This window comes from Pantherophis guttatus, chromosome 1, assembly GCF_059756535.1.
Source record: "Pantherophis guttatus breed Tessera chromosome 1, ASM5975653v1, whole genome shotgun sequence".
Taxonomy (NCBI): Eukaryota; Metazoa; Chordata; class Lepidosauria; order Squamata; family Colubridae; genus Pantherophis; species Pantherophis guttatus.
Window position 1 is genome coordinate 341,660,059 of NC_142063.1, and position 18,542 is coordinate 341,678,600.

At 44.2% G+C, this 18,542-nt stretch overlaps 1 protein-coding gene across 4 annotated transcripts in view; it reads right to left on the minus strand.

Annotated features, from left to right (window-relative positions):
• Positions 1 to 18,542, minus strand: part of USP32 (ubiquitin specific peptidase 32) — a 217,121-nt gene that overhangs the window by 187,912 nt on the left and 10,667 nt on the right. The window lies entirely within an intron of this gene.

The window sequence follows — 18,542 nt, forward strand, 5'->3', positions numbered from 1 at the left end:
CATCCTTTTTGATTTAGCTGCTCTTGCCTTCTGGCAGCTCTTCGCATGCGTGCACTAGGAACAGGCTCCTCCTGTTCCTCTGCCTCTCTGCTGTCCACCTCTGGAAGCTCCGGAGTCCATGCATCACTCCCAGATGGTCCTGGCCCCATCTCTCCCTCCGATGCAGAGCCCTCATTCGGGCCTTCCCCTGACTCTAGGATGGCCCATTGTCCTCCCCAGCCTCCTCACTGACTGACTCTGCTGCCAGCTCCACAGGCTGCTGGTGGACCACAAAACTATGACCATAGTTGATCCCAAAATTTATGTTGCTAAATGAGAAATTTGTTAAGTGAGCTTTTCCCCACTTTACAACTTTTCTCGCCACATTTGTTAAGCGAATCACTGCAGTTCTTAAATCAGTAAATGTCAGGGTTTGTGGACTGGTTGAGACCCGCTGAATTTAAGCATATTAGTCAGTGGAGGAAGAGTTAGCTTCCAGGCCTGACAATTGGTTGTTAAGTGAATCGGGTTTCTCCATTGACTTTGCTTGTTGGAAGGTCGCAAGAGGGGATTATGTGACTCCGGGACACTGCAACCGTCATAAACATGAGTCAGTTGTCAAGCATCAGAATATAAATCATGTGACGATGGGGATGCCGCAATGGCCGTTAAGTGTGAAAAATGGTGGTAAGTCACTTTTCTCGGTGCCGTGGTAACTTTGAACAGTCGGTAAACAAACTGTTGTAAGTCAAAGACTGCCTGTACTCTTCCTTTATAACTTTGCAAAGTTGCTTGAAAAGACAAAAATTTTAATAAATTCCCTAGCACCAAACCTCAAGTTCGTTTTGTTCCTAACTTGGTCACAACCCAATTTTGTAACCTCCTGTTGTGCTTTCTACCGCTCCTTCCCTCAACCTCATGTTCTTAGGTAACCTCAATTGCTGGTTATTATCTCATCAACCATTACAACAGAAGCTATTACCGGAATGTCAACAAATCAAGTTTCTTCTCTTACCAACAAGGAACAAATGTGCAAGGAAACCAGTAACCCTAGTACCAGGCAATTTATTGCATGTTCTTCATTGTTGTTGTTGTTTTTTAAAGTACCCTTTAATGTTGTTGGAAGAAATGTCCATCTGGGTTCAGTTCCAAGTGGGGAGAAAGACACTGGAAACATGGCGGCTGTTTGGAAAGATGGTTTTTAATGGTGGACAGGACCACATGGTTTGAGATCCTGGGCAAAAAGCACATGGGGGAGAATGAGAGAGAGAGAGAGAGAGAGAGGGAGAGAGAGAGGGAGAGAGAGAGGGAGGGAGAGAGGGAGAGAGAGAGAGAGAGAGAGGGAGGGAGGGAGAGAGAGAGGGAGAGAGAGGGGGGAGGGAGGGAGGGAGAGAGGGAGAGAGAGAGAGAGGGAGGGAGAGGGAGAGAGAGAGAATGGAGAGAGAGAGAGAGAGAGAGAGAGAGAGAGAGAGAATGGAGAGAGAGAGAGAGAGAGAGAGATCCTCTCTTGGTCCCCACCTTAGAGCTTCCTGTTCCTGTACAAGAAATGTATCCCATTGGCTGTCAGACTCCCAGGGGCGGGGGTCTTAACTAACTCTGTAGGCTCTCTGTGTCCCAGGCTTGGTTGAGCTTTGCTGGGTGATGTAATCTTCCCAGGTGCCATGTGGTGAGATGGGTAGAGGGCTAAGCCTATCAATATCCTGAGGGCCAGGTCTTAATCCCATCGCCCTGAAGCTGCAGGAAGCTACTTCGTCTTTAAAAACACGTTTCTCCTTTTCTCATCCAGGGAAATATAATATTCTGCCTCTAATATTTCCTAGAATATTTCATTCTTCTAGGATGGGGGTGGGTGCTAACTTCCTACAATGTAAAACAGGAGAAATATATCATTAAGAACTGTAATTTTTTTATTTCACTTTTTTAAAAAAGGATAAATTATATCATTAAATCATAATGTATCCTGCAGGTTATCCTTAGCCTCAAGTCTTCTTTAATGCATGTCTTTTTCAGAAGATAATGGGACACATGGATTTTTTTTTTCCCCAAGGGGCTATCCCTTCAAAACTACAGGGCTGAGCATAATTTAATGAAATACTAAGAAATAAATAACTTTATTTTAAAAAATCTACATAGCTAAAAGGTAAAATATTTATTAAATTTATGCGTCGTCCGTCTCACTATCCAAGCAATTCTGAGCAGCTACAGATATAGAAAATTTAAAATATAGGGAAAAAATATATAAAGAAAAGAATATAGAAGTAAAGAAAAAGAAAAAGAGAAGTTGCAGAAAAGAATAGTTAAAAAGAAAGAAAAAAGTTAAACAAGCTATTTTTAAGCTTTTTTTGGTAACAGTTACACAGTCCTTGCTTCCCTCTTAACAATACAATGATCCCTTCAGCCCCTGATTCCATATTTTTCTAATCATCAAATCCACAAAACACCATTTCACTTTTTTTCCATTTTCAGCAACAAGTCCACAGAAAATTTGCAATTGTTTATAAATTACTTATTGTCTCATTCCTGACCAAACAGGTCATATTGGATGCTAGTTCTAACCACCTTCACAATCTCATTTGTCCATGGTGGGTTTTTTGATATGTCATCATCTTGGTATATAATATGTTGCCGTCAATGAATGAAATTAGGCATTTTATAGGTGGTTTAGGAAATCTATAGAATGCCAAAAAAAAAGACGTCAAAGTATGAAACGCTTAATGTTTCACACATTTCCTAGGCATTTTATGCAATGCCAAAAGGCAAACCCACAATGTAATAAAACACTCCCACTAAAATGCCTTTCTAAACTTCGTTTTTGCAACAAGTACCAGTCTCTTGTTTGTTTTTCCCAGTAAGAAAGTCATGGATTTTATTTTGCATTTCTTCTTTCATATTCATACATGTTTTTTTCAATACAGGTACTCCTCTAATAGCAACAGTTCATTTAGTGAATAAATAAATAGTTCATTTAGTGACCGTTCGAAGTTACAACAGCACTGAAGAAAGTAACTGATGACCATTTTTCACACTTACGACTGTTGCAGCATCCACGTCACATGATCAAAATTTGGACACCTGACAACTGATTCCTATTTATGGCAGGTGCTGTGTCCCAGGATCATGTGACCTTCTGACAAGCAAAGTCAAAGGGAAAGCCAGATTCACTTCACAGCCATGTTACTAACTTAACAACTGCAGTGATTCACTTAATAACTGTGGCAAGAAAGTTCATAAAATGAGGGAAAAAATCACTTAACAAGTATCTCACTTAGCAATAGAAATTTTGGGCTCAGTTTTCATTGTAACCTCTTTTTGTAACCTCATTGTAACCCTACCCTCTTTTTGACTCTCTTTTCATACTTTGCCTAAATAGCTCTTGTCATTCTGCATAATGCCTAGGTATTATATACAATGGCCTAGGGAAAGTGTATATATATATATATATATTAAAATAACACAGACATTTCATCCTTTGCCTAAAGTACGATAGTTTCTATAGATTTCCTAGGCATTCTAGGCAATGCCAGCTTTTCACACATTGCCATTAAATGCATTAAAATATATAATAGACTCGGGAACATTTTTGAGCTTAGGTGTTGAAGAAGACTCTTGAGAATATAGTTTATACCAGTGATGGCTAACCTTTTCTGGACCGAGTGCCCAAAGCTCACGGGTGCGTGTGCCCCCAACCCCCCCAAATGCCCCCGCCCCGGCCCCCCACACGCACCCACCTCCAGTGCATGCACACCTGGCCCCTGCATGCTCCCCACCACTCTGCACGCGCCCCGCCCCATGAATGTGTGAGCAAGCCCCTCCCGCACGTGCCCCGCCCCCACATGCACAGCAGAGACCCGAAGACCAGCTGTGCGGTGGGAGGTGTGTGCGCATGCGCGGCGGAGCTGATCTGGAGTGATGACTGACATGCCCACAGAGATGGCACTGCGTGCCACCCACCATCATGGGTTTATACCCAAGGAAAAAAAATCCTATGGCTCACCAAACAAATTAACCCAGACATCTCACTTAAGGTACAAATGAGCAGGCTTAAATTATCCTACTTCAGACCAGTGGTGGGTTGTCCCAGTTCGGTCCGGTTCTATAGAGGAGGCTCCGCCCACCCACCACGATGTCATCATGGGTGATCTGCACATGCAAATCTACATGTCCCTGGATAATGTTGCAGGATCCAATCTGGGTCAGTCACCGGGACCAGAGGCTTAGTCTTCCGAGCTTTCGGACTCGTGCTGGAGCCCATTCTCCGAGGATGGGCTCCAGCACGTGTCTGAAAGCTTGGAAGGCTAAACCTCTGATTCCAGTGACCAACCCAGATTGGAACCTGAGAAAATCTATGTGGTCACTTAGAAGTCAAAAACGATTTGATGGAATATAATCAGTCAATCAACCAATCAATCAATCAACCAATCAATCCCATAAGCCCATGCTGCCTTCAATGAGAGTAAAATTAGAAATGTCCTAAAGGAAATCGACCCTGGAAGGTTCCTTGGCAAGACAGATCCTGAAGCTGAAGTTCAAACACTTTGGCTATCTAAATGAGAAGAGAGGATTCCTTGGAAGAGACTCCCGATGTTGGGAAAAGAAGGAAGGCGAAAGGAGAAAGGGACGGCAGAGGAGGAGATGGGTAGGTGATATCATCGATGCAATGAACATGAATTTGGGCAAACTCCAGGAGACAATGAAGGACAAGGGACCTGGTATGCTATGGTCCATGGGGTCACGAAGAATCGGACATGGCTTAGCAACTAAAAACAACAATAATTAGAAAAGATGAGATTTCAAGTAAAAGCTGAAGTAAAAAAGGCATAAATCACTTAGTACATAGAGGACAAAAAAATTCTATACATAAATTCCCAAGATTTGAGCATTATCCTTCCAGTCAGGTAGCCAGACTCAACTTACCATATTTTTCAGACTATAGGACGCACCGGAGTATAAGATGCACCAAGATTTCGAAGAAAGAAAAGAAAGGAAAAAAAAGTTTTTGCCTTCCCTGGCCCCCAGGAGCACTCTGCAGGCCTCCCAAATCCTCTGTGCATCCTGGTTTTTTTGCAAAAACAGGATGCACAAGGTGGGGTTTTGGGAGGCCAAAAATGGCTGTATTCGGTGTGTAAGACACACCAATGTTTCTCTCCTCTTTTAGGGGGGAAAAAGTATGTCTTACACTCCGAAAAGTACGGTAATCCACTAGACTAGAAGGATTAACCCAGCTCTCCTCCTACAATGTCTTAATCTACCCGTTGCTAAGAACAACAGAGCAAAGTTGAGTCAATTGGATTTGTTATATTGCTTGTAAAACCCTTTTTACTGCCAGCAAAGTCGTTTTCACCTGAAGGACCCATCCTCTCAGGTAAATAACCTTTTCATCAAATATTAAGGCAAGCATCCTTGCAACGCCACAAACATCTCACACATATCTGGCCCTACGCTAAGACTCACCACTTTCAAGCCAAGGTCAATTTGCTTCAATAATTACCGCTGCACTAAAAAAAAATATCATCTGAAACTATGATGAAATAAGTCAACTGCTACCTCAATGACAATTAACCACCGGCATAATATTCTTGTCTTTATGCGACAAGGACCAAGACCTTTTCGGGGGGGTGGGAGGGGGGAGGGGGGGAGGATGCTGGTCTTCTTCCAGTACCTCTTTTCTAAAGCTGCTGACTTTGAATGTGGGATGATTATATTAGAAAATTCAGTCTTCAAGGTCTCTTGAAGGAAGAGGATGGTCCCTCTAGGACCGTATTTCTCAACCTCATCGACTTTTTAGATGGGTGAACTTCAACTCCCAGAATTCCCCAGTGTGGAATTCTGGGAGTTGAAGTCCATTCATCTTAATGTTACTGAATGTTGAGAAACACAAGTGCTAAGGAAAAAGAGGAAGACAAGAGCCAAAATGTTTAAATTAAAAGAAGATTTCGGCTATCAAGGAGGAACTTCATGAAGGTAGATGCATGAAGCAGTGAAATAGTTTTCCTAGGACACTGATGGACTCCCCACTCTGAGGTTTTCTAACAGCGACTTGGATGACCATCTGCTGACCATGCTTTAGCATTGAGCAAGCATCAGTCTAAATGACCTCTGTGGTACCAATAAAACAATTGTAGTTTAGAGTTGAACTGTGGGGTCTTTGGTGCTCTCTGAGCATGGTTGTTTTCATGCAAACATTTCATTACCAAACTAGGTAACACTATCAGTGCCAAGATAGTGCTAGGCCTCCCTGTAGAATATTGTGTTCTGTGGTAGATAGCAATAGCACTTAGATTTATCTAGCACTTTGCAGCCCTCTCTAAGCGGTTTACAGAGTCAGCATATTTCTCCCAACCAGGGATGGGCTGCTGGAGGTTCGCAGGGATTCGAGAGAACCTCTAGCTAAGATTCTGTGCAGTTCGGAGAACCCCCAAATTCCACTTCTGGCTGGCCCCACCCGGCGTCTCTCAGGAATCCCCACGCGGCCTGTTTTGAATGCAGGTAAGCGCATGGTGTGCACAGAGGCTCAGGGAGGGTGAAAAACAGGCCTACCGGAAGTTGGGAAGGCCAGAAACGGGCCTGTTTCCGGACTCCAGAGGGCCTCCGGAGCCTGGGGAGGCCGTTTTATTTATCTATTATTTATTTATTTTATTTTTCAGATTTCTATACCACCCTTCTCCTTTCGGACTCAGGGCGGTGAACAGCCAAATATAAAACATTCATACACAAAAGTTAAAATAGATTTAAAATAATTAAATAAAATTTGGCCCATAATTTAAAACATTTCAATTAAAATCAATATCAATTTTAAAACCAACCATAAAATCAGGACAGCCCGGCTAACTGAAAAAAATAGGTTTTAAGGGCCCGACGAAAAGTCCGGAGGTCTGGGATCACTCGTATCTCTGGGGGTAGATTGTTCCAGAGGGTAGGTGCCACTACAGAGAAGGGTCTCCCCCTGGGGGGTCACCAGTCGACATTGTCTGGCCGATGGCACCCTGAGGAAGCCCTCTCTGTGGGAGTGAACTGGCCGGTGAGAGGCAATTGATGGCAGAAGACGGTCCCGTAAGTACCCCAGCCCTAAGCCATGGAGCGCTTTAAAGGTGATCACCAACACCTTGAAGTGCACCTGGAAGTCCACCGGAAGCCAATGCAGCTCACGCAGGAGAGGAGTAACATGGGAGCGCCCCGTCGCTCCCATAATCCCCCGTGTTTTCACCTTCCTGGAGGCTCGAGGAAAGCCTCCAGAACCTGGGGAGGGCAAAAACGCCACCCCTTGCCATGGTGCAGGAGGCCAACTATGACCAACACTGACCATGGGCACACCCAGCTAGCAACCAGGCAGAGAACCTCTTGCTAAAATTTTTGAAGCCCACCCCTGCTCCCAACAATCTGGGTCCCCATTTTACCAACCTTGGAAGGATGAGTCAATCCTGAGTTGGTGAGGATTGAACTCCTAGCAGCGGGCAGAATTAGCCTGCAATACTGCATTCCAACCACTGCACCACCATGGTTCCTATGTAGATCATATCCATAGGTATGATCTCTATGAACCTTATGGTCCCTATATGACTTCTGTGGTCTCTTCCTAGTCACCCATTATAAAATCCACACCCTTTTATATATGGGAAGTATCATAGCTCTAAATATATTGATGCCACACCCAGGGCAATTTGCGACCTGGGTGAACACCGATAGTAAGCTACAAAAAAAAAAAAAAAAAAAAATTGCCCTGACTCAGACGTTGTCTTTTGGACTCTCCCATTCACTCTCCACAATTGCCGTTGGCCACTGTGAGAGTTCCTAGCCCTGTGAGATTAACAGGATTACAGCAACAACCCTGCTGTCTAATGTGATGAATAAGCAGTGACAGCTGAAGGAAAACACAATTAGATTTCAAGGCTTGAAGGAGAACAGTCGGATCCCTGATCACTGGAGTCTTCACTCAGAGGACAGTTCCTGTAGTCTCCTAAATAATTTTTTTGTTCCTTTTTCCTGTTCTGCAGAACTGCAGAAAAAACCATGGCTACCAACCTGCCTTCCATTGAGGACCTGTATACTGCACGAGTCAAAAAGAGGGCTGTGAAAATATCTATAGATCCCTCACATCCTGGACATAAACTGTTTCAACTCCTACCCTCAAAACGACGCTATAGAGCACTGCACACACCAGAACAACTAGACACAAGGACAGTTTTTTCCTGAACGCCATCACTCTGCTAAACAAATAATTCCCTCAACACTGTCAAACTATTCACTAAGGCTGCATTACTATTACTATTAATCTTCTCATCGTCGCTATCCCACATCTCCTCCCACTTATGATTGCATGATTATAACTTTGTTGCTGGTATCCTTACAATGCATATTGTTTCCTAGTATGATTTGATTGCTTATTTGTTCCCTATGACTATCATTAAGTGTTGTACCTTATGATTCTTGATGAACATATCTTTTATGTACACTGAGAGTGTATGCACCAAAGACAAATTCCTTGTGTGTTCAATCACACTTGGCCAATAAAGAATTCAAGTCAAGTCAAGTCAAGTCAAGTCACGTCTAGTCTAGTCTAGTCTTTCCCTTTTTTAGGTGAGAACATCATATAAGGATTTCCCCCCCCCCTAATATTGGCGATTTTATTGTCAATTCTGTTCCAGAAGGCAGTACAAGTAGTCCTCGACTTATGATCACAATTAGGTCCAAATTTTCTCTTGCTAAGCGAGACAGTTGTTCAGTGAATGTCATCCCGTTTTACGACCTTTCTTGCCACAGTTGTTCACTGAATCACTGCAGCTGTTAAGTTAGTAACATGGACGTTAAGTGAATCTGGCTTCCCCCTTGATTTTACTTGTCAGAAGGTTGCAAAAGGTGACCCAGGGACACTGCAACCATCCTAAATATGAGTCAGTTGCCAAGCATCTGAATTTTGATCATGTGACCATGAGGATGCTGCAATGGTCTTAAGTGTGAAAAACGGTCATAAGTCACTATTTTCAGTGCTGTAACTTTGAAAGATCACTAAACGAACTGTTGTAAGTCAAGGACTAGCCCAGTGTTGGCGAACCGTTTTGGCACCGAGTGCCAAAATGGGAGCATGAGCATGCGTGCTGAAAACCGGATGAGCAGCTGCCCGGTTTCAGGCCAGATGGTCTTCCGGTTTCTGGCAAGCATACGCGCACGAAGACCAGCTGGCTGGTGCGCATGTGTGCGCCAGAAACCGGAAGATCATCTTCTTGGCGTGTGCATGAGCACCAGGCGGCTGCTCTTCCGGTTTCCAGCACTCTCGCACGCATGAAGACCAGCTGGCCGGTGCGCAACGGGTGACAGCCAGGAGAGATGGCTCTGCGTGCCACTTCCGGCACATGTGCCATAGGTTCACCATCACAGGAGTAGCCTGTAGTTTAGCACAGCTCCATTTTGCCTGCAAATGTCTACTGATTGTCCAGTGTGTTGGCCATTAATTCCAGATGAACGAGTCTCTTCTGTTGTTCACCCATGGAGAGAAGCAACGATCTTCTTAGGTTGTCCAAGGAGAATGCCTAGAGGAAATTGAAGGTGGCTTTCCCCAAATCTGGGCCTTGTAGCTCAAGGTTGCCTTATGCAGTGCTCTATGGTATATACTCTATGCTCTTTTGTTCTAAGTAGAGTTTCCTGTTTCCTGTTACAGTTAAACAGTTGAGCAGTAAAGCACATGGTGACTGTTTACTCTGCTCTGCAGAATTTCTAACACAAAGTCAATGGGGAAGCCAGATTCGCTTAACAACCACGTTACTAGACTTAGACTAATTTTATTTAAATGTACACTAATCGGCATATATTAAAATGAAATTTCGTTGCATACAGCTCTCAAAGGGTCACCACCTCCAATATACACTACATGAACATGACAAAATAAATAATTACAAAATTATGTATATACCCACATATATAACACAGAGAAACAACACAGTCTAGGTAAGTGACATTAGCATGAAAACTTGAAGATATATATTTGTTCTTAATTTTGGCCCATCCTGAAGCTTTCTTCATATTACAGGTTGTCCTCAACGTACTACAATTCATTTAGTCACTGTTCGAAGTGACAATGGCACTGAAAAAAGTGACTTATGACCAGTTTTCACACTTATGACTGTTGCCGCACCCCCATGGTCCCGGGATCAAAATTCAGACGCTTGGCAACAAGCATGTATATTTATGACAGCTGCAGTGTGTCGGTGTGGGTGTGGGTGTGTGGGTGTGACGGATCCCCTTTTGTGACATTCTGACCAGCAAAGTCAATGGGGAAGCCAGATTCACTTAACAACCGTGTAACAAATGTAACACTGTCAGTGATTCACTTAACAACGGTGGCAAGGAAGGTCTAAAATGGAGCACAATTCACACAACAACTGTCGCACTTAGCAACATAAATTTTGGGCTCAAACACGGTCGTAAATCGAGGATTACCTGTACAGTGCAACCGAACAAATTAGTAGGGAGTAGAAGGGTAACCTTTAGAAATGTGAAGGCTGTGCGGCTCTAGAGGCTTTGGCGGCTAATGGAATAGCCCAAGTTATTAATATTTGAACAAGTATGACATTTCTAGAAGACTAGGGAAAGAAGCTTAGCTAGCTCAGTCAATTACCGAACCAACTCAGTGTCTGCTCTCCTGCAGACGGAAAAGAACATAAGAAGCCACAAAAGCCACCTTTCCTCTTTCAATGTTTACTCTCCGGCTTATTTTGTCTTCAGCAGATCTGAGGAAGAAAGAACCTGTTTAGGCCCAGCCTTCTAATAGCAGAAACAATGATAAACCTCTGTCGAAACCGTCATACCTGGGTTGCAAATGATTCAAAAGCGCAGGGTTAGGAGAGAATATGAAAATCAGATGCAATTATTTTTCTTTTCACTCATGGACGGTTCAGCAGCTCAGCCTAATCAAGGAACCACTAAGACCACTGCCACAAACGCTGATAGGGCAAGCCCCTTGGATATAAACAGAGAGCAAACCCCGCTCCCTTCTAGAGCTGATGACGTTACCTAGTTGGGTCATGAAATGTCTGCAAGAAAAGCAACCGAGCTCAGAGAGCATCAAGGACCCCACAATTCAGCAACTCTTTCTAATCATCAGAACTCCTCCTATTCTTTCTCGACAGTATTTCTTTATTAGATTTATATACAGGTAGTTAGTCTAAGAGCCTTGGTGGCGCAGCGGACTAAAGTGCTGTTAATTAGCACTTAGCTGCCAGCTGCCTGCAATTACTGCGAGTTCAAATCTCACCAGGCTCAAGGTTGACTCATTCCAAGGTAGATAAAATGAGGACCCGGATTGTGAGGGCAATATAATGACTTTGTATAAAAAAAGAACACCGCTTGGGGGGGCCAAAAGCCCTACTAAGCACGTATATACAAAAGTATGAAGGCTATTGCTTAACGTATTGTAAGCCACCCTGAGTCTCTGAAGAAGGGCAGCATATAAATCAAACCAATAAATAAATAAATAAATAGTCCTCGACTTACAACAGTTTATTTACTGATCATTCAAACTCACAACAGCACTGAAAAAAGTGAACTTATGACCATTTTTCACACTTACGACCGTTACAACGTTCCTAGCAGGGGTGGGTTCTATTTATCTTGACTACCACTTCGCAACGGGACTGCACCCGCGCGCAGAAGCTTCTGCGCATGCGATCACCCATGATGACATCGTGGCAGGTGGGCGGAGCCTCCCGCTGGTTTTACTACTGGTTCTATAGAACCGGACCGAATTGGGAGCAACCCACCACTGATCCGTAGAGTCACGTGATCAAAATTTGGCCGCTTGGCAACTCATATTTATGACGGTTGCATTGTCCTGGGGGTCCTGTGATCCCCTTTTGGGACCTTCTGACAAAGGTCAGAAGGTCAGTGGGTCAATGTCAATGGGGAAGCCAGATTCACTTAACGACCACGTTACTACCTTAACAACTGCAGCGTTTCATTTAAGCAGCTCTGTCAAGAAAGGTCGTGAAATGGGGCAAAATTCACTTAACTGTCCTCCTTAGCAACGGAAATTCTGGGCTCAATTGTGATCGTAAGTCGAGGACTATCTGTGAAATGCAGAGGTTCACGGCCCAAAACATCTCAACCAGCTCCATCTACACATATACGAGACTGCTTCTTTCCTAATGTTTCTCGTTTTGTGTACTGAAATACCGCTCTGGGAATTTGCACGGAAAGGCACTGTGAAGGATCTAAATGTATACTTCAGCACTGCCTGTTGGCTGGCAAGTTTCCACAAGCAATTTATTACACTCAGAAGAAACGGAACTGTCCTTGTAACTGGGTACAGAAGTCAGATGCTGCTTGTTATGTTCACATCCTGATTATGAGTTTCTCAGAGGCTTCTGGCTGATTATTGTGGAATAGAATGCTAAACTAGTTATGCCTTTGGGCTAATCTAAGCATATCTGTTTTTATTCCCCTGGAGATTATTTTTTTTAAAAAAATCATTTTAAATATGCCTATTTATTCAGGCTGCAGAACAAAGTTAGAGTCCTAGAATCATACAGTTGGAAGAAAACACAGACATCATTGAATCTAACCATCCATTAAAACATTTCAGACTGATGCCTGTTGAACTGATCACTTCTAAGCACTTCTAAAGAAATTATCACTTCATGTTGTTGTTGTTAGTTGCGAAGTTGTGTCTGACCCATCGCGACCCCATAGACAATGTTCTTCCAGGCCTTCCTGTCCTCTACCATCCCCCGGAGTCCATTTAAGCTCACGCCGACTGCTTCAGTGACTCCATCCAGCCACCTCGTTCTCTGTCGTCCCCTTCTTCTTTTGCCCTCCATCGTTCCCAGCATTTGGCTCTTCTCCAGTGAGTCCTTCCTTCTCATTAGGTGGACAAAGTATTTGAGTTTCCTCTTCAGGATCTGGCCTTCTAAAGAGCAGTCAGGGTTGATCTCCTCTAGGACTGACCAGTTGGATCGCCTTGTAATCCAAGGGACTCGCAGGAGTCTCCTCCAGCACCAGAGTTCAAAGGCCCCAATTCTTTGGCGCTCAGCCTTCCTTATAGTCCAACTTTCACAGCCATCCATTGCAACTGGAAAAACCATAGCCTTGACTATACGCTCTTTTGTTGGCAGGGTGATGTCTCTGCTTTTTAGTACGCTGTCTAGATTTGCCATACCTTTCCTCCCCAGGAGCAAACGTCTTTCAATTTCTTGGCTGCAGCCCCCATCTGCAGTGATCTTGCAGCCCAGGAAAATAAAATCTATCACTACCTCCATTTCTTCCCCATCTATTTGCCAGGAATTGAGAGGGCCAGATGCCATGATCTTAAATTTTCTTAATGTTGAGTTTCAAGCCAACTTTTGCACTCTCCTTCTTCACCTGCATTAAGAGGCTCTTTAGTTCCTCTTCGCTTTCTGCCATTAGAGTGGTATCATCTGCATATCTGAGGGTGTTGATATTTCTCCCAGCAATCACTTCATAGGGAAGTCTATTCAGCTTGTATGTTCTCCTGATGTCTAGCCTGAACTTTCCTCTTATTTTTAACCCATTAGTTCTGGTCCCGCCCTCTGTGGAAATAAAGGAGAAGTCCATCTCTGTGTTGGTCACACCTGACCAGATCACAAAATCTACTCCACAGGAAAGCTAGAATTATTTCTATCGTGATGGGCTATATAATAAACAAAATATTTCAAGTTTGTTTATGGTGGACCTCCTTTTCCTTCTTAGGGCTTAGGGAAGTGTCTCTCCGATCTACTTCCAAATGTTACCCTGTTTCCCCCAAAATGGACGTTGTGTAAATAACGTCCCTCGAAGCGCAGCTCTCCACAAAGGCAATTCACAAAAAAATTGAAGGAAAATAAGAAAAAAATAGCAAACGCGCCCCTCGGGGCTAAAAAAAGCGGCGCGTCGGAGGCAGAAGCCCAACCGAAAAACGCAGCTTCCCAGAAACACCAAACAAACTACTTAAAAATTTAACTAAAGGAGGAAATTGATTTGAAAAACTAGTAAAAACAAATTTTAAAGAGTAAGAAAGGCACTCAGGTCTAGTCCAATCCACTGAGTGAAAAAGACTGACAGGAGCAACCAATGGGCGGGACTAGGACTGCAGAGGAAAAATGATAGGCACTCAGTACATCCAATCACACTGCTTCATCCCATTCTGTAGGATTGTCTGAGCAGCGAGTCAGGAAAATAAGACCTCCCCTGTTAATAAGCCCAATTGGGCTTTTGAGCGCATGGCAATAAGGCCAAGCGCTTATTTCAGGGTTCAAAAAAATATAAGACAGGGTCTTATTTTCAGGAAAACATGGTACCTGGTCATTAATAACGTAAAGAATGTTCATGCCCCTTTACACCTAGACATCAGCTTCTACCATGTTTCCCCGAAAATAAGACTGGGTCTTATTTTGCTCCAAAAGATGCATTAGGGCTTATTTTCTGGTTAGGTCTTATTTTTGGGGAAATACGGTACTAAATGCACCCATCTGGCTGACAATCTTAACTGGGGCTTATTTTGGGGATAGGACTTATTTTTGGGAAAACGGGGTATATTAACTCCATCAAGATTACTTTCTTGTTCTCTACACTATTAGGGGTGAATCTTTGCCCCCCACAGAGAGGGCTCGCAATCTGGGTGTCCTCCTGGACCCACGGCTGTCTTTAGAAGAGCATATGACGGCCGTGGCCAGAGGGGGGGAGGCTTTTATCAGATTCGCCTGATTCACCAGTTGCAGCCCTTTCTGGACCAGGAGGCCTTGCACACCGTCACTCACGCCCTTGTCACCTCCTGGCTGGACTATTGTAATGCTCTCTACATAGGGCTCCCCTTGAAGAGCACTCGGAGGCTCCAACTGGTCCAAAATGCGGCCGCGCGGGTGGTTATGGGCACAACTCGTTGAGCCCACGTGACACCCCTCCTGCGCGAGCTGCACTGGCTCCCAGTGGTCTTCCGGGTGCGATTCAAGGTGTTGGTCACCACCTTTAAAGCGCTCCATGGCATAGGACCCAGGTATCTTCGAGACTGACTTCTGCCACCAATAGCCTCCCACCAGCCAGTTCGCTCCCACAGAGAGGGTCTCCTCAGGGTGCCATCGGCCAAGTTATGTCGGCTGGCGACGCCCAGGGGGAGGGCCTTCTCTGTGGGAGCCCCAGCCCTGTGGAATGAACTGCCCCCGGAAATACGCAAGATCTCCGACCTCCGGGTATTTCGCTGTGGACTCAAGACCCTGTTGTTCCGCCAGGCCGGGCTATCAACATAATAATTTTAAATTGGGTGTTTTAAATTTCTGGGGTTTTAAATTGAGCTGAATTATTTAATAATTTTAAATTATTTTAATTGATGTTTGTCTTGTGCTTTTAATAGGCTGTACACCGCCCTGAGTCCTTTGGGAGAAGCGCGGTATAGAAATAAAATTATTATTATTATTATTATTATTATTATTATTATTATTATTATTATTACTACTACTACTACTACTACTACTACTACTACTACTACTACACCATATGACAACCCCTTCAGATATGTAAAACCCTGCTAAGAAGTCTCTTCCTCTTGTGGTCTCTTCTGTAAGCTAAACTTATTTAGATCTTTTGACTTTTCCTCCTAGGCTTAGTTTCCAGGCTTTTTACCATCTTGGTAGCCTTCTTTTGAATTTGCAACAATTTACCATGGTTCTTGTAGAGTTGAGGTGCCCAAAACTGCTCACAGAATTCCAAATGGGGTCTGGCCAGGGCAGAGTAGAGCAGGGGAAAATTGAGGGGTCCTTGGTGCTCTCTGAGCTTGGTTGCTTCCTTGCAGTTGTTTCATCACCCAACTCAAACGATCAATCAATCACCTAATCAAGGAACCACCAAGAACACTCCCACCAACACTGATGGTGCAAGCCACTTGTATATAAATGTGGAGCAAACCCCTCTCTCTTCTAGCACTGGTGATGTTACCTAACTGTTGTGGCCCGTCAGCGACCTGTGCAGTTAGTAGCTGATTCCGACAACGAGGAGGTTGGTGTGGTGCTGCGCCAGCAGCCTGTGCAGCTGGCGCTCGAGTCAGACAATGAGGAGGCTGGAGAAGATGTGGTGCCAGAGGCGGGGATTCAGCCAGGGCCTTCAGAACCTCCAGAAGCTCCCATAAGTGAAGAGGAAGAAGAGGAGGAGCCTCTTCTCGATGCACGAGCGCGCAGAGCTGCAAAAAGGCAGGAGTGGCTCCTCAGGAGGAGGTCTCCTCAAGAGTAAGGCTTGGGGATAATTGGCCACTCCCTTAGCCTATTTAAGGAAGGACAACAACTGATGCAATTTGCAGGAAACAACTTCGTTCACATCCCTTCGCGTCTTGATTCCAGAAAATGTTTGATTCGGCTCTTGTTTCTCTTATCAGTTTTTCCTGCAAATTGCTTCTGGGCATTCTGCCAACCACAGTAAGATTACAGTTATCTGAAATATTGTGCCTCAGAATTGTGTTATTATTCTTAGAATTCTTGTCGGCTGTTAATGAAGTTAAATTAACAGCCTTTGTTCAGAAAAGGCTGATTTAAATTAGTAAACTAATTTGTACGGACTTTGCGTGTGCTGCGTTCTTTGGGGTCCGTAGCTGGGGCAGAACACTAACTGGGTCATGAAATGTCTGCCAAACCCCCACCCCCACCAAGCTCAGAAAATACCAAGGACCCCCTCATTTTAACCCTGAGCTACAAATATTCTCCTTTATTGGGGAACAATTACTTTTCGTGGCCTGGACTTTGTGTTCCTGTTAATGCGCCCAAAAATGGCCTTGGCCTTTTTAGCAACTGAACTGCGTGCTACTTCTAGCTCATGTTTCACTTGCGATTGCCAAGGACACCAGATCTCCATCAAGCCAGGTCCTCACTCCATCTTATATCCATGCCTTAAGTTTTTTTTCTACCCCGCCCGATTCAGAAGTTTACAGCATTTCTCAAACTTCATCATATACTTTTCAATCCACGCTTAAGATTGCTCTAGATTTTTTTGAATCACTTTCATGTGAAGTATTAGTTGCCCCTCCTAGTTATGCGTCATCTGCAAGCTCACATCATCCAAAGTGTTGTGTCATCTCCATAAACCCGTCATCCAAACTGTTGATACAAACGAGGAACCAGAATAGAGTCCTGTGGAATACTTCCGTCCAAAAAGAACCGTAAAGAGAATTCTTTGTTTGTGGTCCATCTAACTCAAGGGAGTCAAATTCAAGGCTCAGGGGCCGGAATTGGTCTACGGGGTGCTTACATCTGGCCCACGGGGCCGACCTGGAAATAGCGAAGGACCAGTATCAGTGAAAATGGAGCACATGGCCCTCCCAAGCGCCGTTTTTGCTGGCAGAGGGTTGCAGGAGGCCGTCGTGGCTGAAAACAGAGCTCGGGAGGCCGTTTTCACTGGCAAAGCGCTCAGGCCACCACAGGCGCCCCCGACATGAGTGACTTCGAGCTGGCCATGGCCACCCTGGCCCCCTGAGGTCAAAAACAACCCTGATGCGACCCTCAATGAAATTGAGTTTGACACCCCTGATCTAAGTGTTGTTATCACCTAGCCCAAGAATTAAGTCTCAATTCAATGGGACTTTGGTTCCTGGTGGCCTACAGTGTAGCAACATCTAGCCAAGTTTGATAGATCTTAAATCACTACACAGGGTCAGACCTGCTAAGTACTTTAATGAGAGACCCACAGAAAATCCCGGGCTGTTAAGATAAAACTGCAAAGTCAAAACAATAAACAAAGGAATTTTATGCCAAGAAAACAAATTTTCATGAAATCTCAAGCTTGACTCAAAGGTGACAGAGTCTTTATAGAGCCAAATGCATGTTTTTTGTTGCATTTTACCATAAGTCTGTGACGGCAAACCTTTTATCCACTGAGTGCCCAAACTGCGTGCACGCATGCCCAAACTACATGAGCGCATGCACAGCAGAGACCCGAAGACCAGCTGGCCGGTGGGAGGCAGGGCATCCCAACACCAGCAGCACGACAAGAGATAAGATATTTTTCTTTGTGAGCTTCTGTTTTGTCGTTTGCAGGGAAACAGAAGCTCACGAAAGAAACGCCACTGAGATCTGACCTGGGGAGACGGTGCATGTGCCAGCAGAGAGGACTCTGTGTGCCACTTCTGGCACGCGTGCCATAGGTTCGCCATCACGGTCCTAGGTGATCGTAAGTTCAAAGCAACAAATAAGTCAAGGACTACCTGTATAAGAATCCTTTTCATGAGAAAATGCCTGTGTTTTCAATTCTTTAAAAAAAAAAATGATAGGATGGGAATTTGAAGGTTGCACACTAGAGGGAACCAAAAGGAACTGAAGTTTACAATTAAAGGAGAAGAATACTTAAATTTATTAATAGCCATTGGAGCAAAATATCGTAACACTGGATGTAGGGAAGGATATTTTTGAACAGGGGAGCCGGAAGCTAATTTTAAGAGTGCCTGCCTATATATGAAGATGTTATATAAGAGGGACAAGTCTCGCCAGGCAAAAAGGAGGCTGATCTGAAACTGGATTTATAAATCATAAACAATAAGAATGGTATGGAATAAGGTGCTACACTGGATCCACAAATAAAACAGGCTGGTGTATTATTAAATAATT